The following is a 25,152-nucleotide window of genomic DNA, read 5'->3' as shown; positions in this document are numbered from 1 at the left end:
GAAACATATTCGCCCTCGCACACATATTTAGGGAGCTTGCCTCACCAGCACCCGGAGACGCTACGGAACCGTTCTCCAGCATCCGATCGCAGCTTGACACCACCACCCGCTCCTCGTGTAAGCCGGTCGCCCTCTCCGCGGCGTCGATACCCGTCGCCACCTCCGGAAAACTAGCCAGCGCGGCCGTTGGAGGTGAGGTCGCTGGACAATCTTCGATATCGACAGAGATACCTCCAACCATTTGTATGTTTAAGAATAAGGTGTTTGTATTAATTGACGGGGTTTCATCCATGGCCTTAGTGGACACGGGAGCAACCGTTTCAGTGATGAGTCTTGCGTTTAAAAGCCTCCTAGGACGAAAGGTGATGTTTCGCTGGGACCGTGCCGATACGTTTCGCGGAGTGAGTGGGGAGTTGTTGTATCCTGTGGGCGTGTGTAATGTAGACGTTACCTTGGGTGGTCAAATATTTAACGCGGAGTTCGCTGTTCTACCTCATTCTACGCATGACGTAATCCTGGGTCTTGATTTTTTGAAACTGTGTGGTGCCACCGTCGACTGCAAAACGGGTGAAATCAGTGTAGGTACGAGCTTTGCTGCGGCGTTTATGGAAGCCCCACCGTATCGTGAAAGTGTGCTTTGTGTATCCCGTGATACAGTTGTGCCTCCGTTATCCGCAACGTGTGTTTCAGTCGCCTGTTTCCCCACCACCGACGGAACGTTTGACGCTACCGTGGAGCCCGTTCACCTGAGTTGCATCAAGAGGAATGTACTGATACCGTATTGCACGCTGTCAGTTGTTCAGGGATGCACCAACTTATGGGCCGTAAACTGTTCGAGTGAACCTGCAATACTACCACAGGGTCTGAAACTTGCCGCCTACCATGAAGATCACGTGCTATCGCTCGCCATCCTTACAGAGGCCCTTGATTCTGCGGATGAGCGCCATTTCGCTAATGTCTGCCCTGCGGCGCACTCCTCATTTCTGACTATGGTAAACAAGTCGCTCAGCACTAAGCAGCGTCACGAAGTGGCGAATATTCTTCTAAAACATGCCCGACTGTTTGACTTCTCCCAGCAAGAGGGACCACCATTGTTTCCTCCTTCTCGTATACACCATCGCATCGATACGGGATCTGCCCAACCGCTGCGGCAGAAACCATACAGAGTCTCACCATCGGAACGCAAGGTGATCAATGACCAAGTCCACGAAATGCTAAATAAGAATGTAATCCAAGAATCCTGTAGTCCGTGGGCAGCGCCAGTGATCCTGGTTAGAAAGAAAGATGGTACATGGCGATTTTGTGTTGACTACCGCCGCCTCAACACCATCACTAAAAAGGACGTATATGCTCTTCCGCGTATTGATGATGCTATCGACTGCCTCTCATCAGCGTCTTACTTTTCGTCTGTTGACTTGAGGTCGGGGTACTGGCAGATTCCTATGCACGAGGCAGACAGGGAGAAAACGGCATTTGTAACACCAGATGGACTTTTTGAATTTAATGTGATGCCGTTCGGGCTCTGTAATGCGCCTGCAACTTTCGAGCGCTTCATGGACAACATCCTGCGTGGTTTGAAGTGGGAAGTATGCATGTGCTATCTAGATGATGTAGTGATTTTCGGGCGCACGTTCAGTGAGCACAACGCACGTCTCGATCTTGTGCTAGACTGCTTGGACAAAGCGGGTTTGGTGCTCAACTCGAAGAAGTGTCATTTTGGAGAGCGCCAAACACTCGTTCTGGGACACCTAGTGGATAAGGACGGTATACGACCTGATCCAGCGAAGACTGCTACGGTGGAAGCCTTCAAGCAACCTCGCCATGTAAAAGAGCTACGCAGTTTCCTAGGGCTTTGCTCGTACTTCCGCCGGTTTATTCGTGGATTTGCCAACATCGCGTATCCGCTGACATGCCTCCTCCAGAAGGGCGTTCCCTTTGAATGGACTCCTGAATGTGAAGCTAGTTTTCGTGAGCTAAAGTCTCGTCTGACGTCTCATCCCATTCTCCGACACTTCGACCATGCGGCTCCCACAGAAGTTCATACGGACGCTAGCGGTATTGGCATCGGCGCCGTCCTTATTCAACGCGTCGACACCAAAGAACACGTCGTCGCCTATGCGAGTCGTTCTTTAAGTAAGTCCGAGCGTAACTACACCGTTACAGAGCAAGAATGTCTTGCAGTTATTTTCGCAGTACAGCGCTTCCGGTCGTACCTGTACGGGCGCCCCTTCACTGTGGTGACAGACCATCATTCTCTCTACTGGCTGGTTAATCTCCGTGATCCGTCGGGCCGGCTTGCGCGTTGGACACTCCGTTTACAAGAATATAACTTTACGGTTTCTTATAAAAGCGGCCGCCGACACGCCGACGCTGACTGCCTCTCGCGCATGCCGCTTCCAACGACGGACTGCGACGCGGACAACTTCGACTGCTATATCGCATCACTGGAGCCGGGATTTCCTGATATAAATACCTTCAAGGTCGAGCAACAAAAAGACAGAACTTTAGAACCACTGCTCATTACTGCAAGGCAATCAGCACCATCCACTCGTTTCTGTGTTCGTGATGGGGTTCTTTACAAAAAGAACTATTCTACTACAGGCCCACGATATCTTCTGGTGGTCCCGGAGAGTCTCCGTGTCTCCGTCTTGCGCGCTATGCATGACGATCCAACATCTGGACATTTGGGTTCTGCGCGAACTCTCTACCGCCTCCAAGAAAGGTTCTACTGGCCTAAAATGCGCCAGACGACCGCCCAGTATGTGTCCAGCTGCAGCGAGTGTCAACGTTATAAGCGTCCGACGAGTGCTCCTCCTGGTCAACTCCATCCAGTGCCACCCCCCAGCTCTCCCTTTGAGCAAGTTGGCATCGACCTCCTCGGTCCTTTCCCGCGTTCATCCGATGGGAATCGCTGGATTATCGTGTGTGCCGATCACTTGACACGCTACTGTGAGACAGCTGCAATACCATCGGCTACTGCAACCGAAGTGTGTATTTTTCTGCTGCGTTTTGTCATTCTCCGACATGGACCTCCCAGAGTCATCATCAGCGATCGTGGGCGGCAGTTCACTGCAGACGTGGTCGAAGAGATGCTTCGTCTATGTGCTTCAAGGTTTCGACATTCCACCCCGTATCATCCCCAAACAAATGGCCTTACGGAACGCACGAACAGAACTCTTACTAACATGCTGTCCATGTATGTCGAGTCAGATCATAAGAACTGGGACAGCGTGCTACCTTTCATTACGTACGCATTTAACACCTCAAAGCATGAAGTTACGGGCTACAGTCCCTTCTTTCTTCTCTACGCTCGTCCGCCTCGTTATACACTAGACACTATCTTCCCGTTTTCCAGCCACGATAATCTTTGTATATCAGAGACAGTCTGTCTTGCTGAAGAAGCCCGACGACTTGCTTCGTTACGCACTCTTGTTTCACAAGACCGCTCGAAGGCACGCTGCGACCGCCGACGCCGACACGTGATATATGACCCCGGTGATTTAGTGTTGCTCTGGAAACCAACCAGGAAGCGTGGACTATGTGAAAAACTGCTGGCCCACTATGTTGGACCCTATGTTATTACGGAGCGCATCAGCGAATTAACCTACCGCATAGCACGTCTCACATCAAATGGCCGACGGTCAGCAAAGACTGAACTTTCGCATGTCGCCCGTTTAAAGCCCTTTATTTCTCGACAGCCTGTTTGACTTGCCCGGCGGGCTTCGTCTGCGCGGAGGGAAATGTGACGCTCTTAGGTGCATAGTGGGTTCACGAATGTGACGCGCTTAGGTGCATAGTGGGTTCACGCCTCAAAAAAGAGTATGCGGGGGCACCGGAGGGTAGTGAACGAGGACGACGACGTGTGGCTGGCTGGCTGAATCTCGACAGGCGCTCAGTTGACCAAGGCCATCGCTTCTAACTCTACCCGGCTTCAAAGTAACGCCTTTTGTGGGCGTAACAATATAAAACTTTCAGTTGTTCGACGAGCGCTTGTCCTGTCTTCTTTCTCGTGTTTCGTTTGTGTGTGCGCTGCCCAAGAATGGAAACCACTTTTGTTGTATGCGCTAGCAGTGGCCGAAGTTCACGCGTGCCTAGGAATTGAATATGTGCACGATGCATTGAACATAACCGGAGTTAATTCCCGCTTCACCACTGCACCGATCGATCGAGTTACTGGATGATACACGCCCGCGTCTTGGTCGCGCCGGCATTGCTGAAGCGAGAATGATTACTAATACTTTCAACTTCCGCCTCTTGAGCACTGTTAAGAAATGGCCAAGCTGTCTACATTGCTGCCTCTATTCTGTATTGTAGGGGACGTACTAGTTGAAGTTGTGTGCGCATGTCGTACTTGTGCTATGCAGCGATATATTTTGTTTATTTCCGCACAGTGTCGATGGAAATCCGTTGTCGCCATCAGAGACAACACGGATTTGTAGCAAACATATTGTGAGAAACTGCAAAAATGACTTTAGCTCGTATGTGCCGTATGCATGTGCCGCATCGTATGTGCTGACGATTTTTCCGGCGGCACATACGATGTCGTTTCCAATTACCTGCTCAGCGTCACTTAAATGGTTAAGCAGACGCTGCCCTTTCGCCGCATTGCAGCCATAAAAATAATCGTCAAGCGTACCTATCTTCTTAAAGGCAAATAGAAGCGTGTACAGTCTGTTTCACACTTAGGGGAAAACTCGGAACGTATTGCATTGCGATGCGGCAAGCAATGGAGTCGTGCGGCGGCAGCAGCTCGAGCAGGCGCAGACGCTCGAAAGGCGGAGTCGTGATCTGCGTCGTCTGCTACGGCGGCGCGCGTTGGCCGCATTGTCAGGAAGCGTGCTACTGACAGGGGCAGACTACCGATTTCATCGGCACTGCGGGAGCTGAGCTGATATTGTTTATTAAACGTTGTGCGGCGCCAAACTCTGAGCCTTCATTAGCGATAATGGAGTTCCACAAACTTCTTTTAACAGCATGCTTCGTTTGTTCTTTCGAAAGGGTGGGGTACTGAGCGCGTGCACGTATATTTCTTCACTGTGTGTGCTACCGTAATAAGCAGCGACAAGACGCACCAAGATGTGCGCGCAACGTGCTCAGTCTTTGTTTGACTCGAAAGGAAAACAAAGCACTCAACAATGATTACTATGGGGGTCGAACACGATGAAACAAACGGGTACGATTAAAGGAATGATTTAGGTTAAGACAATGAGCTGTAAGTGATTTTTCTCGACAATCAATCACTACACCAGACAGACCCTGCCCGCCGGCGGGGAATTGGACACGTCACGCTCGGAACTTCGGTTAGTATCTTGTCATGTCCCCAGCGGCAGCGATGACAGCGCTCATCCTGAAGGCAGTGAAGTGTAGAATGACTTGATCAGGGATGTGTTCATTCGCAGCACGTCTCAGTCGCTGACGATGGTGGATGGAAGCCTATCTTCGGGCGACTGATAGAGGGGATGGTGCGGCAGCGATACTTTCAACGAGCCCCAGACATTTTAAGTGATGTTGGCGCCCGCGGATTGAGGTGACCACCCCAAGAGAGTGACTGCGCGCTCTTCCAGCAGTTCTTGCGCAACGCGAGCAGTGTGGATCGGCGACCTATCGCGTTAGAATATATAGTCGCCTTCCAGAAACGGGCCGTCAAGAATGTATGGAATCAGTACGTCGTCTATGACTGCCCTGCAGCGATGAACTTACCTTCGAGGCGTATCAGTGGGCGTAGCACAACGCTTAGTAAAGAATACCGGCTCATTTCACGCAGTAACGATGAGATGGGCGCCCTGCAACTTACAGTAGACGGTTTCCCGACAGTGCGGCCAGCGCGCGCCGCCGTAGCAGACGACGCCGTTCAAGATCCCGCCCCTCGAGCACCTGCGCGAGCTGCTGCCGCCGCCTGACTCAAGCGCTCGCCGCATCGCGATGCAATGCGCTCCGAGTTTCCCCCTAAATGTGAAACAGACTGTACATCGCCCTTCCAATGAAATGTCCACGCGCACACCCGTAGGCACACACCGCGCGCGGCACGAAACGTGCCCAAACACGCGCAGTGCAGGAGGCAATCAAGGCGGTGCGAACGAGAGATGGGAGAGGGGTACCACCCGCTAAAAGAATTTTGCTTCGCATGCGGCGCTCTCAACGCCGGCGCAGCAGCGCCGCTCTCGGTGCCGTTCTTGTCTATAAAAACAAAACAAAAATGCTAGGGAGAGGAGGGGCCACGCGGCTGCTGTTGCGGTCGTCATGACAACGTAAACAATCTTGTGCCGCCATTTTGCTAGAGCATCGCCCTCCTGTTAGGGCCGTAACTAAAGGGGACCTTGGCGCTAGCGTCGAAAGAGTGTCTGCTCGAAAACAGCCAATGGCAGCCATGCGGAGATTCACCCTTGGGATTTTATGTCATATTTAACTGGCTTTCTGTAGATGTGAAAAAAAAAAATCCCCACGCAGCATGTACATTGCAGCAAAAAAATTCGATCCCTCCTTTCGGAATCCGCTCTGCAACGCAACGAAACGCCCGTGGCCCTAAGCGAATATTCATAATATTCCATAATTCGTCTTAGTTAAATAATCAGGCGGTATATAAAAAAATATGTTAAGGAGCCAGATGCCGGCAGACCATATAGCGTTGGTTTTATTCAGCTGCGGCTAACCCTATTTTTTTATTCCTTGGTTCATGTTACGTGAAACACCCTGTGTATGACTAATCGTACAGAAATCATACCGGAGAGAAGTGACAATAAAATTGAGATAATGTTAACTGTCCTATAGCTCTCTCCACTGTAGTCTGTTCTACTATTTCGCTGGTAGGTGTTTATTAAAATTCATGAGAAAGATCAAATGTTTCCAGCCAGTGCTAGAAACGGCCACTCTAACGAGTTGCACTACTTAGACATACTACATTATTGTGTTCATCACTTAAGCAAGCAGCATTCTCGTACGAAATTTAGTCTGCTCACTGCATTGCCTATTTAGCATCGGACGCAGTCTGCGTTATTTGTGCGATGGCCGACGTGAAATATCATGTGTGCTTAAGTTTTGCTATATCCTGGGAATTCCCTTTTCTGTCAAATCTTCATTATTTTGAACTTGTAGTTGAAGATCAGAGGGGTGAACAGCATGTCACACTCAATTGTCCGAGCAAACGCATAGGGCAGCTCGAAGGAAACAACACAAAAGCTCTTCAATGGCTCCGATAAGCTCACACGAAAATAGGGGAGGACGGAACACGGACGGCAGGAAAAGAAATAACCCCAGACGTGCCTGGCACAGAATCGACCATTTGAATGACTCTGCTACCTCAGCGTTTACCATGTCGCCGATGTTGCAAGGCACCATTCACGATTCAGTCGGGGAGTCAATAAACGGCACTGCATATGTCGAGTCGCCACCGCGCAGCAACCATGCCTGTAATAGGGGTGTCTGAAAGGCAGCGTGTATTTCGTTGGTGTGGTTACATGGAAGCTATCTATCAGCAGGAAGTACGAAAAGCTCCGTGCTGTGTGTTAATCACCCGAGGAGGCGGTGGTCTCGAGCGGAAAGCCCCCCAAAACACGAAGCGAATAATGCGATGCAACGACGGAAGTACCGCGCTCGGGAGGCTCACACGTATACATTGGTTCGGACGCGCGATTCCGCAGAGACTTCGTGGACGAAACGTTTGGATTCAGTTGTCGTGTCTGTGAACGACTGTGTTTTGAGCACGGCCTTTCGGAGATTGTGAACGTTAGTTACCACAATGTTTACAGCTCCGCTGGCCGTCCACTTTTGCAGCGCGGAATGGCCTTGAATTTTTTTATCCTTGTTCCTAAGTGTTTGATCTAAGCTAATTTTGCTCTGACTTCAGAAGAGGCCCAACCCACGTCAACCAGCATTGCTTCAATTGTAGTTTCATCGAGGGCTCCTAAAGCCAACCGGCATATGGATCCTTGGTTAACTTCCAACCCGGACAAAAGTCCTGATTTAAGCTAAGAATGGCACTTGCGAATGTTAGTGCTGGCAGCACCACTCATTTGCAGATTCCACTCAACGCACAATATTTATTGCCGAGCCAATCTGCTCTGCTTCGTTGTTGCTGCATTCCGCTTCGCCAGTATTTTCACGTTATCTTGGTGGGTGCTCATGCAAGCCGTTCCTGCGTTCATTTATACGAAAAGGCATTTAAAATGTATGACTTGACTATGTGTATGATTCGCTCTTAAATCGACACAACGTAATTACTCGTCTCTTCATTAAACATCACGATTCCCGATTTCTCTGTGCCCATTCATGCTTAAGGCATGGATTTGTCGCCGCATTGCCACACGTATTCACAAGTCTTTAAATCTCTTCCATTGTCCGCTAGTAACTCTATCTCGTCCGCATAGGTCAGTGCGGGGACCTCCTGATGCACCGTAGCACATTACGCATGTAGTAAGAACCAAACTCTTATTCACTGTTTTCCAGTCGTCTTTTTATGCCCTTCACATAATGCGCGAGCAACACTGGAGACAGGGAACATCCTTTTTTTCTATTTTAGGTGAATTTCTACAGCTTCATTACATTTTCATCCTTCCCAACAATTTGTACTCTAGAAATCTCCCTCAGCCGCTTCACGAAATCGTCATCTATGCCTGCACGATTGAGAATATCTCATGAAAGTTCCCTGTCTACGCTGGCATAGGCTCCCTAATGTATAGAAATGCTAATCATAAAGGTACATTCTGAGCTACTGATATTGGTGCACTGAGTTAGTACAAACTTATTCTCTGAGCGCCTGCGTGGACTGAACTCATTCTGTAGAGCCCTTAGTACATCATATTTCTCTACGCGCTTCAGCAGTTATAATTTTATGGCTTGCTTTGCCATTCTATGTATCACTAACGTTACTGTAGCTGGCATGCACGAGCTCGTCTTATCCTATGAACTTTACCTTTGCAAATAAGGTTCCGCAAATGATGATCCGCATATCATGGATGGATGGATGGATGGATGGATGGATGGATGGATGGATGGATGGATGGATGGATGGATGGATGGATGGATGGATGGATGGATGGATGGATGGATGGATGGATGGATGGACGGATGGATGGACGGACGGATGGACGGACGGACGGACGGATGAATGGATGGATGGATGGATGGATGGATGGATGGATGGATGGATGGATGGATGGATGAATGGAGCGTCCTCTCTTGAACGGGGCGCTGGGTTGCGCCACTAAGCTTTTGTTATTATATTGCCTAATTTCCTACCTATCTCATAAAATGAAGAATTCCTATCACCAAACATTCTAAACCCCTATTAGGAAATTTGTTTTTGTATGTCTCCGTTGTTTGTCATTTCCCTACTTTTCCTCCACCGATCTTCCACTGGCCCCTTACTAATTCATACTGCAGACATGTTCGCTTTCCCCCTGCTATCGCTTAGCCCAAGGGCTTCAAGGAGGCCAGAGGTGCCTAAATTGACTACTGGATAGATATGTTCACATTCTAATAAAACATGCCCCATCGTTCCCAGGATGGAGCAATTTACCCACAACACCAACATCTGGTGGCATTCTCAGATCTCTTTGAACTCCCACTGCCTCATGATGATGATGAGGAAGATGATGATGGCTTCACATTTAAAACGGACCGGAAAAAATATTCCCTTAGTCTGTTTGAATTATTGTGGTTTTATATGCATCACTATCTAGCAACTTGCCTATATGATCACAATTCTAACTTTCGCATTTAAAACCTCTATTAATATCTGCAACATTATCTGCACAAAGAATGACTGCGGTTCTATCAATCTATTCCCTGCACTTCTTTCACCAATGCTCTAATCATTTCTTACCTCGACTACTATCCAGGTAATCGTTCTGTCTTCTTTTAATTTCAGTGTTTGTGGAAGATGGGCACTCCCTACGGGTCCTGCTCGGTCAACATCTTGCATTTCGTTAGGATGTGTCGAATCCCTTCCAGGCTTTATTTGTAGCACGCACATGCCCCATATTGTGGCGCACATTTGCTCTGGTGTGTTTGTTCGGAGGCAGCCAGCTCTGTACTATGCTAGCAAGGCACTTTCTTTTGCGCTACCATACAGATTTTTTTTCTTCTGATTTATTCCTTGCTGTTATTGTATATGTTCATGGTATTTTCGTTTACATCTCTTGCATCCAATTTGCTGGCTCTGTTTCTATGTCTTCTTCAGGATTCCTGGTTTTTTCTTTACATTTTCAAGAACCTTGTACTTGTTTGTCATATTTCTTGATCTCTTCCTCAATTCCGTGTCCACGCTTTTGAGGTACAGATATTAGTGCACTTTCTCCAGCCATTTCTTTTCATCATTACTCCTTAGTCTACATTCCAAACTGATCTTGCGCCCTGTACTTGTGTAACTTCAACAGTGGCCCAGCCCATGTCACCCTGCAGTGTCTCATTTGTGGTTTTACCGTAGGCCCACCGCGCTCAGCTTAATCAACAACCCCCACATGCATTCTAACTTATGTTTTCATTTGCGAACGTTATCGCTGGCACAATTAAACTTGTCCAAATTGCTTGATCCACCTTGACTTTATTGTAGCCCCACAGTGATTTGTGTTTCATTATTCCTCCACTCCACTTTCCTTTTATTTTTAGAACATTGTCGTATCTGGTTGAGCAAGTCTTTATTTTGTTCGTTTACGTACGCACCCAGATATTTGTTGGTTGAGAATGGGTGCGCCTTCCTGCTGGATTGATACCACGACATCACTCGTCTCGTCACTAAGCATCATAATTCTCAATTTCTCTGTGCGAAACTCGAGGCCTATATTTGTCACATTATTGGCACTTGTATTCGCAAGCAGCTCTAAATTCTTTGCACTGTCCGCTAGTAGCACCAGGTCTTCCGCATGCGCTTCTTTCTGTTGCACCTTTTCGTCGTTATGGAGGTAAGCTAAAAACCTAATTCACTGTTTTCAGTCGTCTTTCTATCAATATGTCTCTTTATATACGCCTTTAACATAAAGCGGGAACATCAATGGAGACAAAGACATCCTTGTTTCCTTCCTTAGTGAACTTGCACAACTTCACTGCGTTTCCGGCGTTCCCATAAACTTTGCATCCGGTTGTTCATATGCATCTCCTTCAACAGCTCCACGAAATGGTTGTTTATGCCCTCATGCTTGAGGATATCCCATAGCAATTATCTGTCTACGTTGTCGTAGGCTTCCTTAATATCTAGAAATTCTATCTCTTAAGGCCTATTGTGAGCTATTGAAATTTCTAGATACAGTGGTAGTAAAAAGATTTTCGCGTCCGCGCCTGCCACAAAACACAATATAGCATCATCTAATGGAGATGCCACCAAATTAGCACGATGATGATGGCGTGACTCACACTGGAGAGACTTTTGATGGGCCCGATATCAAGCACTTTATACTGAAACTGTGGTCTTCATGCTACACCTCAGGTGGCCAAAACGAGTATTGTTTTCCCTACTGGTTCATTTTTTTCAAGATTATTTTTCCTGGTACCTGCCTGTAGTACAGTGCGCGTTTCTCACAAGGCCGTTGAAAAATTATATTGAGCTTGCTCCTGCTCTGTTGGCCTCAACTCTTGCAGAAAGATCGCATTCTGGGGTCCGAATTCTTCGTTACATGTATGATTCTTACGCGGAAAACTGCGACATCGCCTTAATCTATGGAAAAGGTAGTGGGCTGGCAAGGTGGCACTGGTATGAAATTGTGCCGCCGCTTGTCAGCAGCTGCGAAAAGTGGCCGTTAACAGGTAGTCTGCGCGTGTACCAGACGCTGTGCCAGAAAAGCGGCATAGACGCGGCAACCTTGCCAACTCTACCGGGACCGCTGCTTTCCGCCGATGTAAAGCAGCGGTAACACAAGTTCATGGCATCGCTGCTTTGGCGGCGGCCTAGTTTTCCGGTACCAGAAAGAAACTGCGCATTTATGCCTTTTAAAAGCAGGAGTGTAACTTTGCCAAATATGCTGTCTTCTGTTGCTGTCTTCTGTTGTGCACATGACACCGGAGGGGAGAGGAGGGAGGCGGCGTCTTCACGGACGGGTGCTGCGTGTAGCGCGGCCGCGCGGGCTTTATGTTGAAAGCGATCTGCATTGAATACAGAATCTAGGTGCACCGAGGGCTCAAAGCTGATATGCGCTATGTTTCGCTTCTTCGCGTTGACGCGACAGGCAGTACGGTGGTCAATTCTCTCGCTGCTGCTGCCGCGATTCCTCACTCCAGCGTTTTGACAGCGACTTTTCGTGGTCATCGAGCGAGCTGCGTTCTCGTTTACCTGTGCGTTCTTGGAACTATTTTTGCTAATTTACTTAGTAATCCAATGTTTACATAATTCTGCAGCCCATAAAACCACTATGCTTACTTCGTATAGTTGTCTACTAATTTGTTATCGCAATGAATATTTCACCCTTCGGGCGTAACTATGACATTCTTGTTTGCGAGACACCGCACAATTTTTCGCCGTGGACAGCGTTGAAAGTAATTTCTCCTTTACTACGTATGCAGGCAGGAGCTCCCGAGCTAGACCTTCATAATAATGGCCAAGAGTATATGACTAGTAGCCACAAAAAGTACACTGGGAGTATAATTCGGGAAAAGTTCGCTCGTGTTGTGCTGGAAAATTTCATAAAATTTAAGGATTGCAACGGGTGGTTCCAACAGAAATGACCTGTAACGTTAATTTGCAACGAAGTACTAATAGAGTCATCAAAGACATTCAACCGCCGTATATTTTCTGCCTTTTACTTCAATAAGCTGGCTGGACAGAACTTTTGTTTCGTTGTTAGTCTTCACATTTATGGGCTTCTTCCTAATCTGCATCTGATGCCCACCCTCTTCGATTTATCCCTAGACAAACATGTAAAACGTCTTTCTAATGATGTATGCCACGTCGGACGGTGGGACACGGTCATTTTCTACTCCAGACAAGGAGACAGCCTTCAGCGCCCCTCGTCTGTTGCGGCGAAGGAGAGCAAACGCGGCGACAGACGTGGCCCGGTAACGGCGGCGTTGTAGCGTGCGCGACACTTCAGCGCGACGACGCCGGCAACGCCCACACGTGACACCGGCCCTTTGTGACAAGCGGGCGTCCTGCGCGGAGCAGCGAAGTGAGACGAACGTCGGGGCCTGCTTGCGGTAAGCGTGGTATTCACTTCTCGTCGTAGGCTGCAGCTAGATTGTGAACACCGCGTGACACCTTCGAGAGCAACACACTGACATTGCATCGACAAGACGACACAGTGCTCTGGAATTTCAATTACAACGTGCCCAGCAGATGGCACAGTAACTTCTGAATTGTCTGCTTTTTGCCGAGCGTCTGAACTAGTCTTGTGACGACGAGCTGCGTCCGCGTTTCTTCGGCTGCAAATAATCTTGACGGCTTGCAAGAGGCTCCTATGTGATTTGGTTCAACTTCTTCATCAACAGCAGTCGCGTAAGCAGCATGAGACTTGCGCTTTCTAAACGCGGTGTTTGTAACTGTGCAAGTGCTGTATTCTTGGTATGATTTCTAGCGGCTTGGGGCTGTCTCCACAGAGTTTACTTGCCGCATTGCATAGTTCGCAGCATTCAAGTATGCGCACAGCTGGAAAACGACCAAATGCTGCGTCTATAATAGGCTCAAGAACGATACCATAGCCCCAAGTTTAGCAAAGACTTGCCAAACCCTAAACTTGAATACGCGTCATCTATATGGGACCCTGGGCAGGAAAATCTTATATATTGTCTTGAACTTATACAAAATAACTCCGTTCGCTTCATTTTTTCAAATTACAACCGTACTGCAAGTATCACAGCTATGAAAGCTAACCTTTCTCTCCCATCTTCGAAATCTCGTCGGAAAATCAGTCGCCTCACTCTATTCCACAAGGTATATCATCACGTCACGCTACATGAGGATCTTATTTCACCACCGGAATACATCTCCCATCGCACTGATCATCGGCACAAGGTTGGCATCCAAAAGTGCAAAACTAAACCTTGTTTTCATTCATACCTTCCCCAGACATCTGTCGAATGGAACCGCCTCCCTCCCGATATTGCAGCCATTGAGGATAATCAACGATTTCGTGATGCACTAACAACATTGGTTTGTTTTGGAGAATGTTGAAATTATTTTCTAACAAAATTCACTGTATTGTATTTATTGTCTTTGTAACCTATATTACCCACTCCCCTCTGTAATGCCTTTGGACCTGAGGGTATAATAAATAAATAAATAAATAAATAAATAAATAAATAAATAAATAAATAAATAAATAAATAAAATTTATATATTGTCAAACACCTCGAAATGGGCGGTTATACAAGTGTGCACTAATCAATGGGACGTACCGCGGAACTGTTGCATGCATCGCCTGTTAAACTACTGGAGATCGGAGCTCTCTGATTTGCCTTCGAGAGTGTGCGTAAGAGACAAACCTTTAGGCCCTGCCGCAGTTTTTTGCTCAGAAACTGTCATGGCAACAACGTTGGGGTTTTTTCTGTGGTGAAATGGGAACCTATGACGCACGCTGTAGTTGGAGATCTCGCGACAAATATTGACCACGTGGGTTCCTCTAACGTTCACCTAAATCTATGCACACAAGTGTTTTGCAGTTCGCCCACAACGAAATGCGGCGGCCGTGGCCGTGATCGAACCCACGACCTTCAGGTCAGCATTGCAACGCCATAGCCACAAAGCTACCCCGGTGGGTGAGCCCATTACTTCCTAATAGGCTGTAGCCTCTTAGAAAGCTTCGCATTGTGGTGCGCAATGCTGCAGTAAAATTGCATCTTCTTGTGAGTACTATGTCGGCAATTGAGTGAAACAATGATTCGCTTTGTTAAGACCATCGGCCCATATAAGTGCTATTCGTGGACTGCGCCCTGCGAGTGATAAAAAACACTGTACCATTCACTCGCCAGGAGCTTTGGTAGCGTCATTCATCAACTTTTATGCAAAAATGGTGAAAAAATAGCTATTTAGTTGATGTACCTCAACTAACATGCTTACCTTGGGTCGCTCAGTAGGCACGGTGCTGCTCGGCTAACAATGAGGAGGAGGGTTCAATTATAAAATTTTCATGAGGGCGCAATGCTAGAACGCTTGTGTACACAAAATTGACTGCGCATTCAAAACGCTCAGGTGGTCTAAATCAGTGCGGAGTTCTTCACTGCTGAGTTCGCTGTAGCCCCTGCTCTTATTTATGATGTATGAATCCCATTAACCTGTTAAAGCTTCATGCACAAAACTAAATTATGGGGTTTTACGTGCCGAAACCACTTTGTGATTAGGAGGCACGCCGTAGTGGAGGACTCCGGAAATTTCGACCACCTGGGGTTCTTTAACGTGCCCCTAAATCTGAGTACACGGGTGTTTTCGCATTTCGCCCCCATCGAAATGCGGCCGCCGTGGCCGGCATTCGATACCGCGACTTCACGTCGTGCTCAGCAGCCTAACACCATAGCCACTGAGCAACCACGGCGGGTAGCTTCATGCACAGTGATATCATTTGTGGCACAGGAGTCCATCGGTGCTGGCCACATACCTGCTAAGAACCCTGCGCCCAGCATTGACATACCAACCCCAAATCTTCCCGCAACCATGTCATTGCTTTTTGTTGGGAACTATCCTAGAGATCGCTCCACAAAATGTGGAAAAGCAACAATGGCTTCTATACCTTGGAAAATTGCATGATAGTAAAGGCTTCTGAGGGCGCATGTGTGAATGGGGGCATGTATGCCCTTTATGTGATTTCATATCTCAACTGCACTGATATTAGTGACCTCATTCATGAAAAAAACTTTCATGAGGTCCTTATTTTCTGAGATGTCACGCTAACAAGGACCTAAAAGACAAAAGACATCACAGCAGATGTCGAGGAAGTATATTATCCCCCGTCGCACAATGAGTTTTTTCAATGTGACGAAGATTGTGTCGACAGGTGTGGTGCTCTTAGATTTACACGCGAAGCAGGTGTTTCAGTTGAACAATAGGCCATCTGCAGAAGGAAGCCATATGCACGGGTCGCGCCTGGCTCCTGTTTTTAGTAAGCTCTATTTAGCCCAACTGGATAGGAACATAAGTGAACGCCTCACAAGATCAACAGTTTCTATGAATGTTTTTAGATGTGTCGATGATATTTCAGTTTTTCAAAAATGTCATTTTTTTCGAAAACGGTGTTTTTACTATTGTTAGCGAGTGCTTGACTTCCCTTGATGTGACTCTTGAATTGCCAGTAGATAATATTCTCAGATTCATTGACGTTAAGTTTGTGTTAAGACAATCTAACGTGCTGCTTTTATAGTCCACGAGCTAAAAAACATTTACATTTTCATTTATTTCATTAAACGCTGATGAACAGGGACATAACTAACTTGTATTTGAGGAAAGCAGTGAAGACATCACGCCCGCATTTATTGACAGCAAGCTTCCAGTCGCAAACCACGCGTCTTAAGGACGCTGGATATACTAATCATTAGTTACTTGTTGGTAGCGGAAGGGCTGCTCAAGCAGGTGCGCTCGACAAGCAGTCGCTTGCTAACAGTGCAAGGTAGCCGCCGGGACCAGGAGAAAATTTCCATGATTCGATATCTCCACCATTTTTCGTACTGCCTGAAGTAGATGGGGCGCCAGAGAAACGTGCAGGACTATTTTCAGCTTCAAATAAGTTAGGCACGCTTCGTAAAACTAAAACTAGAAGGGGTAAGGCATGTAGACACGGACACAAGAGAAGTGGACAACACGAACGCCCATCGGCGTTCGCGTTGTCCACTTCTTTTCTTTTGTGTCCTTGTCTGCGCCCCTTACCCATTCTTTGCCTTATGAATGTTCAAGTGGTTCGCCATTATTTCGCCGCCTTTTCCAATGTGGCGCGACAACAACCGCGATCGCACGTATTGACCAAGCGGCACTGATCGAATGCCAGGAAAAACTTTCAATTCGCTGTTCCTTCCAGGGTACTGAATGCAATGCCTGAGACTTCCGTTGCATAGAAGTTGGAACACCAAGACATTGATTTTGTGGTTGTCGGTGACAATTCGCACGACCAAATATCCTATGTCTTCAACTTCCTTCAGGACGTGTCGCATGAGCGAGTGCAGCTCGCGGCCAGTGCAATTTCCCATGAAACAGTAGGCCACAGGTATTTTGAACGAAACTGCAAGACCGTTAATGACGAAGCACAGAAGTTAGTTGGCCAGCACAGGATCATTTGTTGTTTCCTTAGGGAAGCTCTTACCATAGTCTGCTTCGCCGATGGAGGTGTCCCTTTGCTTATGGTAAGCTAGCCGCTCTTCCACGCGCATTTCGTCTACAATTAACGAGTACGCCCTGGCTTGTGATGAGGGATGAGAAGCGGTCTCGGTTGATAGCCGTTATTTCACGAGTTCCGTCACGCCAACTTCTCCACGTGATGAGCCCATAAAACGCTCCAATGTGCTTTGACTGGGCAGCCGGAGATTGCATGTGCTCTTTATGATCGTATGCGCCAGACGAAAGGCTACACACAACCACAGCATGGCGCACTGTGAGATCAGACCACGTTGGTTTCTTCCCGAAATTCTGAACTTGTTCTACTAACTGATGCAGCAAGATCGCTTGGAGGAATGCAGGAACAAAACAATCTTGCTTGAGCTTTCGTATTTCCTGTTTACAATTGTCCACGGTATTCTTGGGCCACTCAATACGCGGCATTTAAGACTCGCTCTCTGCGCCTACACTTTCGTTTGTCCACTGCCGAAACCGAGAATTGTGAGGACACCTGCACTGCTCAGTTGCACTTCCACGGTTGCAGTGATGCAGCGCTATCTAGCATGGTTTTTCACGGGTGGCAACGGTACGGTAGCGGTGCAGTGCACGGCTGACAAATCTCCGAAGGTGACGTCGACGAGCGGCAAGTCGTCGAGCGGATGCGGGCACGACTCCATTTGGTTGTAATCAATGACTGTTCGTCGCTTCGGCAGTGAAGCGTTGGCTAGCGCACTCCCCTCGCGCTCTTTCATTGATGTGTCGCATCTCTGCCTTTTTTTAGGAGGCTGCAAGTACGCCGGATATTCTTTGTAAACGCTAGGGACGGCGTCTTTCTTAAGTTTGTGAAATTGGAAACCTTCCTTGAAGTCAGTTAAAGGAAATCAACTGTCACCTGCATGCAGTCTAATAGCACGACGTCGTCTTCTGTGTCCAGTTTTCACGAGAAATGACTTTTAGCCATATTGCGCGCAGTTCCGGATGGCCTGCTATTTTTTGGAGAGATATGCCTGGCGTCCGTTGTTTACTGAATGACTTGCAGCGTGGCACGCAGCACGAGAGCATCTTGTCGGGCGCAGGGCATCACAACCGATTTGCGCAATACAGATAGACAACTGAGTGGGTATAAAAGACGAAGTAACACAAAGAAACGGTAAGAACTATGCATCGAAAATCACTGATCTTATATTAGTAAAGAAATACAAGTTGTAACGAAGAAACATCTAACGCGTATTCGCGGACAATCTAGTAAAGAAACGGCCACTTCATTTGTATACACTGATCGCAAATTTGGTCATGCATTCCTGATATTGTGGTAGTAATCATGCGGCTTCAAGTGACGGCCGTAAACGCATAAGTCCTGGCACCGATCATATATACTGGCAGCCCGATGCGCTGCAGCCACTTCGCTCACCTGTGGTGTTGTAGAGTGACACAATGAGGCTGCTGGACGCGTCGTCAGTTGATAGATTTGCCGCCCACAAAGCAACAAGGGCGGCTCATAGTCCCCGCGAAGAGAAACCTCGAGACCAAAACTGATCGCGTAGCTCACGGAAGTTGCAAGACGAGCAGACGACACTTGCTGTGTGCGGGAAGTGCTTGAGTGAAGTGACAAATTGACGTTGTGTGTTCTCTTTCTGTTACATTTTTAAAGGAACAAATTAACCAACGTTCCAACTTTTACGAACAACATTGGTTCACCATGATGAGCAAAACAAGAACAAGGTGAAAGCAGGAGCCAACGTTTCGACAACTGGACTTGTCTTCTTCAAATCCACTTGTCAAAACGTTGCCTCCTACTTTCACCTTGTTCTCATTTTGCTCATCGTCTTGAGTTTCTATCTCCCGCCTTGCCTGTGTTTTCACTGGTTCACCATGTATTTGAAAATTATCGACGCAGACAGCAGGTCGGATGGGTCGCTCGAATGTCACGCGCGCCCGCTATGTAGATAGTGATGGGGTGGCCGAAAGCTCAGGGAGCGGCGCCGCTGCGATCTGTAGCTACGTACACTTTTCAAAACTTTTCATGAATTACACGCTTTACGCGGAGTGCTCAAATGGTTCACTTTATGATCAGAAGAATGTACTGTTATGAATCAGTAGGTTTGTACAAAATTGCGAAAAACGCTTTCAAGGCCTCTATAACAACTTACCTTTAAAGTCAGCTGGGACACACCGTATGCGCTCAATGCTTGCCCTTTCGACGTATGGGCACGTGACAACTCTAAGCCGCACGCGTGCTTTAAATCACATAAACGGTCGCAGACATGCAGTTGGCCTAGCACTCTCAACCACACGATCAGTTTTTGAATGGGATAGAATTGTTACACATTGCACATATTGTGCACTGCCTTCCCACAAACGAGAGAAAACGCTGGTGATGTGCTGCATGCAGTGAGTTGGTCGGCACAAACGAAAAGAGTTCTAAAAAGGACATCGATAAAATAAAAATGGCTGTCCTAACAAGCAAATTCTTCATTTACTATCGGTGTCTTTTCCTTTCGGAGCAAATCTTTCGTTTTTTCTTTAGCGCGGTTCTCCTTGAGCTATTTGCTCGGTTCTTTCTTGCCTTTGCAGATGACTTAGCCGAGTACATTGCCTTCATTCGCCAAAATATATTTAGGGGTCCAAAAGGTTTGAACGACATTCAAGTAATATTTTTCAAATGTTGACGCAACGCACGATAGGTTCGGGACGGGCTCAAGGGTGCGCGAGAGAGCCACACGGCATGCTTTCTGACAGCAGCAGGCGGAGCGCTGTCACCGAAAGCGTGCACTCCGACAGTTGGAAGCGCACACAGCGAGGGCCATCTCTGAGGCCATGTTGAAAAGCCTGAAATTGAGAATACTATACCGAAGTTTTACCCTAGCGTATGCGTGCAGCCCGTGTAAGGCTCCCATGCAGTGCGATGACAGGTTGTTGTTCACGAACTTACCTAAATATTTATCTCTTTTTCATGAGAGGGCCTTGTGAAGTTCTTGTTAGTGGTGGGCGAATATTCAAGCTTTCAAATACGAATCAAATATTACGCACTAAGTTTACGAATTCACGGTACTGTTTGGCATTATAGAATATTTGAAGCTAACTGAATTCTTCGCAAGAACCGAGTGTCACAGTCTTATCACTGTTCCATGTCTGCTAAACAAATTATCGCAAATCATCAGGAGTCAATGGCAAAAGTTCTAGAAACAATGAAGAAGAAATGAACAAGAAGAAGGCCTACATGGCAACCTGCCAATTTTTATTGCACACTGACAGTACTTTTGCCCCTCTGGTGATGGGGATGGGGGCTATATCTTATAGTTTAGCCTACAACCAGTGGGCTAAAATATAACGTATCCGAAAGGGGCCCTTTCAGATACGTTTACGTCGCACAAGTCGTTTAGAAGCTGGTTCTTTCTTTTTCAACAACTCCTGATATTTTTACACAAAACATGTGTTTAGTGTTTCTTTGCAAAGCTTCTCAGAAAGCCGCCACTCATTTTTAGAAAGCTTATTAGCAATCAGGCTAAACTGTTGAGAGGCCATTCGTCCTGTTTTTAATGGTAATTAAGGATCTTATGTTTAAAACTCATCGTGTGTCCCTGGTGGTTAGCTGCCTGTTTTTCTCAAATAAATTATTGGGCTTTACGTGCCAAAACCACAATGTCATTCTTAGGCACGCCATAGTGGGGGACTCCAGATTACTTTTGACCACCAGGGGTTCCTTAACATGCAACAAATGCGTGGGTGTTCTTGCACTTCGTGCTTATCGAAATCCGACCGCCATGGCTGCGAGCCGATGCCACGCCCTCGGGCTTAACAGCGAAATGCCAAAAACACCACGCCACTCCGGCTGGTCTGCCTTTTCTTTTTACTAGTTAGTGCTGGCTGCCTACCTAATTATACGTAAATAATGTTCCTGCTTTAGGTATATGCGTCTGGCTTTGAATATTCAATATTCGATTCAATATTTGACAATATTCGTATTTGATTTGCATTAAAAAATTTAGATGCGCCTACGTCTAGTTCTCATATTATCGTTGTTATTGTTCAGTTCTCATCGCAAGTTTCACAGAGTGGCCGCACTTGGTCTTATACCGTAAGATGGTATTGGAGATACCGCAAATAAAAATAAATTTGCCGTTGATCACACCCAAAAACTCCTTACAAGCGTATCAGTTAATACCAAACATTCCGAGACCGCAGAGGAGATAGCCATTGCACTAGCATTGGTCTCCACGAATGCTCAGTACATCATTAGTGATTCTCAAGCGGCCATTAGAAATTATGCAAAAGGTAGGATCTCTCCTGAGGCATGGCACATCATCAGAGTCAATGAAGCAAAGTTCTCCAATGCAGAGAAGAACGGCAGGCAATTGCTCTGGTTCCCAGCGCATACGACTCTAGACATTCCCGCAATCAACCTCAACGAGGTAGCACACCGCGAAGCTCGAGGTCTCACTCGCCGAGCTGAGCAAAGAGTGACTTCCATCGGTCAGGAGAACGCGGAGGAGGAAATCTGGAGAGGAGGAGGAATAAACTTTTATTTTGGAAACAGTGTTCCGGAGTAAGCCCCGGTTCTACTCTGGGTGGGAGGTCTCCTCATTCCAGGAACCCTCTGGCCTTCGCTGCCTCCTTGGCCCTGGCGACGAGGCGTCGTTGTTGTTCCAGGTCCTCGGAGACGAGCTTGGCCTCCCACGTTTCTATGAGGTCTTCGCTTTGTCTGGCGTTGTAACAGTCTCTCGGTGAAGGCAATGGAGAAAAAGATATATTAACAAGATTTAGCGATATTACCAAATTCTATCAAAATCGGAGGCGAGTATTACCACCGCCTCACACTAAACTGAACAGAGCTGAGTCCGTTACTTGGAGGCGACTACAAACAGAAACTTATACGAGTCCCGTGCAACTAAAAACTTTCTACCCCGATATATACGAGAGCGATATGTGCAAGCTCTGCAAGTCTGTTAGAGCCACCCTTCAACACATGTTGAGGGGTTCTGAAATATACCAAAATAAAATGGCAGTCTCCCCAGAAAATCTACGGGCGCGGTGGTCGGCCGTGCTGCTCAGCTCAGAACTCCAAGACCAACTTTGGGCCGTCCAGCGAGCCAAGGAAGCCGCACGGGAGCAGCAGCTCCCAGTGGCCATCTAGGCGGCCCCAGGCCCGGGCTTCCCAATCGCGGGATTCCAAATAAAGTTATCACATCAAGATATTAAATCGACGTAATTCCTCGTGCCAAGTATTACCAAATTACGAAATGTCACCTCCATTTAGCAACAAATATAGATAACGTTCTCGTGATTTGTCGATCAGCTCAATAATAATAAATTAATACCGCAACTTTAGGTTAACGGCCGAAACCGCCCGTTGTACAAAGGAACCCAAAGCGAGATCAAAATAGAGCGAAGTGCAAACAGCTGGGTTGCGTACCCCAACAGCTCGGTGTGCCTTGTGTCCCGTAGCCTGAAACCCTCTAATAAAATGAAATTTGCGAAGCGATCGCACGGCGTGCGGGCGAGACGGGGAAAGCGTAGTGCAGCATGTCTCTGTGCGGTTTCTCTTGAGAAGGACCCGCTTCCCGAATACCAACAAAAGTAACTCCAGATTAGCTGCAGCATTCACGGCGGAACGAAAGCGACTTTTCATATGTTATACAGGAAAGAAACTTTGCGAGTATTTTCTTTTTTTTCCTTCTGCGTGCTTTAGGTCACATCAGAAAGTAACGCAAAGAAAGAAGAAAAGAAAAAGACCGTGCATTTGTTGGAGCCTATTTTACGTGTTGTTTTCGCGAACGCTACCCTAATGTTTCTTTAAGAAAGCTGGCCCAAAGCAAGAATATTTGAATAGTTAGCCCAGCAATTTTCTGCAATTCCCTCATTAATCACGGAAAAAATTTGGAGGACGCTGAACCTTCGCCTTTAAGAGTGGAACGCGAAAGCATTCAAAGATCCCTAACTGCTTCTCACGCTTCCCGGCAACTGCAGCGTATGTAACTGCATTGTTTACTGGGAAACGCTCGCGGCGAACGCTATGCACGAAGGCGGGCTTTCTGCTAGAGACACCATGCATGCGCCACGATGCGCCGGAGGCGAGCGCCATCTGGAAGTGTTTCAAGGAAGCGGGCACGCCGCTCAGTGGACTCTGCGATATTTAAGCGCCGGCGCGCGCAAATGCGGACGCCGTCTCCGGCCTATGGGTTGTAGAAACGCTGGAAAAAAGTTTTGTTTAAATTTTCGTGTAACATAACTACGCTTTCTCGCATTGTCAAATTACAGTCCGAGAGATATCATGTCTGTAAGTGATGTGTAAGTCGTAGTTGACGATTTTTTCCCGTATTTAAGTTTCAGAAATTCAATTTGTTCAGTCTGTTCCTTCGGTCACATGGAAGGCCTGGGTATGCGTGGTTCGAAAATCTTTTTTGCCGTAACCACGTCCGACAGCAGATTTCCTGCGGCACGGGCCCCTTAACGCTTTCGCGTTAATACAATAGGTTTCAAGATACGCAATGTGATTCGGAACTCTGCTGTAATTCCCTGGTACAACATATGATCATGTTCTTTACAGCATGCTCTATATTATCTGGGGCGCTTTGCACAAGTTAGTGTTTGCTTTGTATGGGGGGGGGGGGGGGTTATAATGCGCGGTTTATTTTGTGCGCATTCCATACAGCATGAAATTTTATTGTGCTTTCTGGCGTTCTTTATTAACGTTCTTTAGGGCACCCTTTACTTTCTTGATTATGTGCATGTTTTTTAGCGTGGCCGATTTCATTCGAAGAGGTAGCCTTCTTGTTCTTCTGCTCAGCGGCTACAGAGTTGTCATGAACTTCGAAAATTTGTGTCATTGTCATTTCTTCATTATCCAGTTACAATAACGCTAAAGGCTCCAACGGAGCTAGGTCTGAATATGATCAAAAAATTATGAATCTACACCTAAACGCTATCCGAGTGGCTCTCAAATAGGTAGAGGTAATTCAACAGCTCGATCAAGATAGACCTCGAGAATTAAAGATAAAAAGAATGGACACACCAACTCACAAAAAAGTAATGCGGAACTCATCTCCCATAGAGTGTCGACGGTAATGCGATTAGCATTTGGGCTACAGAACGACTCGCCACATTTCTGAAGTCCCGTTTGTTTGGCCATCGTATTGTACATTCTGAGACAGTAATTAGTTACTCATGTTTGAAATTTGAATATTTAACGATATGTTTGCATAAAAACGCTAAATGCGTCAAATGCTGCGTACTGCGTCGATATGCACCATAAAATGTGGCAGCGCACATATCCTTGGGAATCGACATGCGGCGATGATACGGTGACCATTATTTCTGATGATAGGTTAAGATATGAAAGCAAGATTCTTAAGAAGCTTGAAATAACGACAGAAGGACGGAATTGTGTGGTATGTTGTGTCAGCACTATAGTCGTTTGAGAGAGGGAGGGCGCGCGTCCGGAAAGAGACGTAAATCTCCCTCGAAGGAGGTGTGGACATCGAGCCACTGCGCTTTGATGACGGCAAGGACCACATGCGTCTCAATGCTGTGTTTCTTCAAAATATTCAGGATTCGCGCCAATATTTTTTTTTTTTTGCAATCTTTGCTTGTTGAGCTGATTCGTTACCCTGCCTGAGCAGAAACTCGTGGATTACTTCTGGAGCACAGCAAAAAATGATAAGGATTAGAATGCTAATCAAAATAACGTAGGCAATCATCTTCCTCTTCGATATCATACAGCTGCTTGTGAACACAAGCAGCAATAATGCAACTTGGCATCAAAGAGGTTCATTGCAGAGCTGCACATGCGCACTGGCCCAAATAGGTGTGAAATCGGTTTATTCGAGTGTGGCGCCCACCGAGGGGCCCAGGTTTGTATGAAATAGGCTCATTAAAAAGAGCACATGCCCACAGTCCCGTGCCCAGTGACCCACATTGGTCCGAGCCTTTCTTTTGAG

At 47.1% G+C, this 25,152-nt stretch overlaps 1 protein-coding gene across 1 annotated transcript in view; it reads left to right on the top strand.

Annotated features, from left to right (window-relative positions):
• Window positions 1–12,985: 12,985 nt before the first annotated feature.
• The window catches only part of LOC126527912 (putative phospholipase B-like 2), a 79,876-nt gene continuing 67,709 nt past the window's right edge, over window positions 12,986–25,152 (top strand). The window contains exon 1 of the mRNA XM_050175756.3: window positions 12,986–13,119. The gene's annotated coding sequence lies outside the window, so the exon portion shown is untranslated. The remainder of the gene's footprint in view (window positions 13,120–25,152) is intronic.

The sequence above is a fragment of the Dermacentor andersoni genome, chromosome 9 (genome assembly GCF_023375885.2).
Source record: "Dermacentor andersoni chromosome 9, qqDerAnde1_hic_scaffold, whole genome shotgun sequence".
NCBI lineage: Eukaryota > Metazoa > Arthropoda > Arachnida > Ixodida > Ixodidae > Dermacentor > Dermacentor andersoni.
Note: the sequence above shows the minus strand (reverse complement) of the source record. Positions and strands in the feature narration are given on the sequence as shown.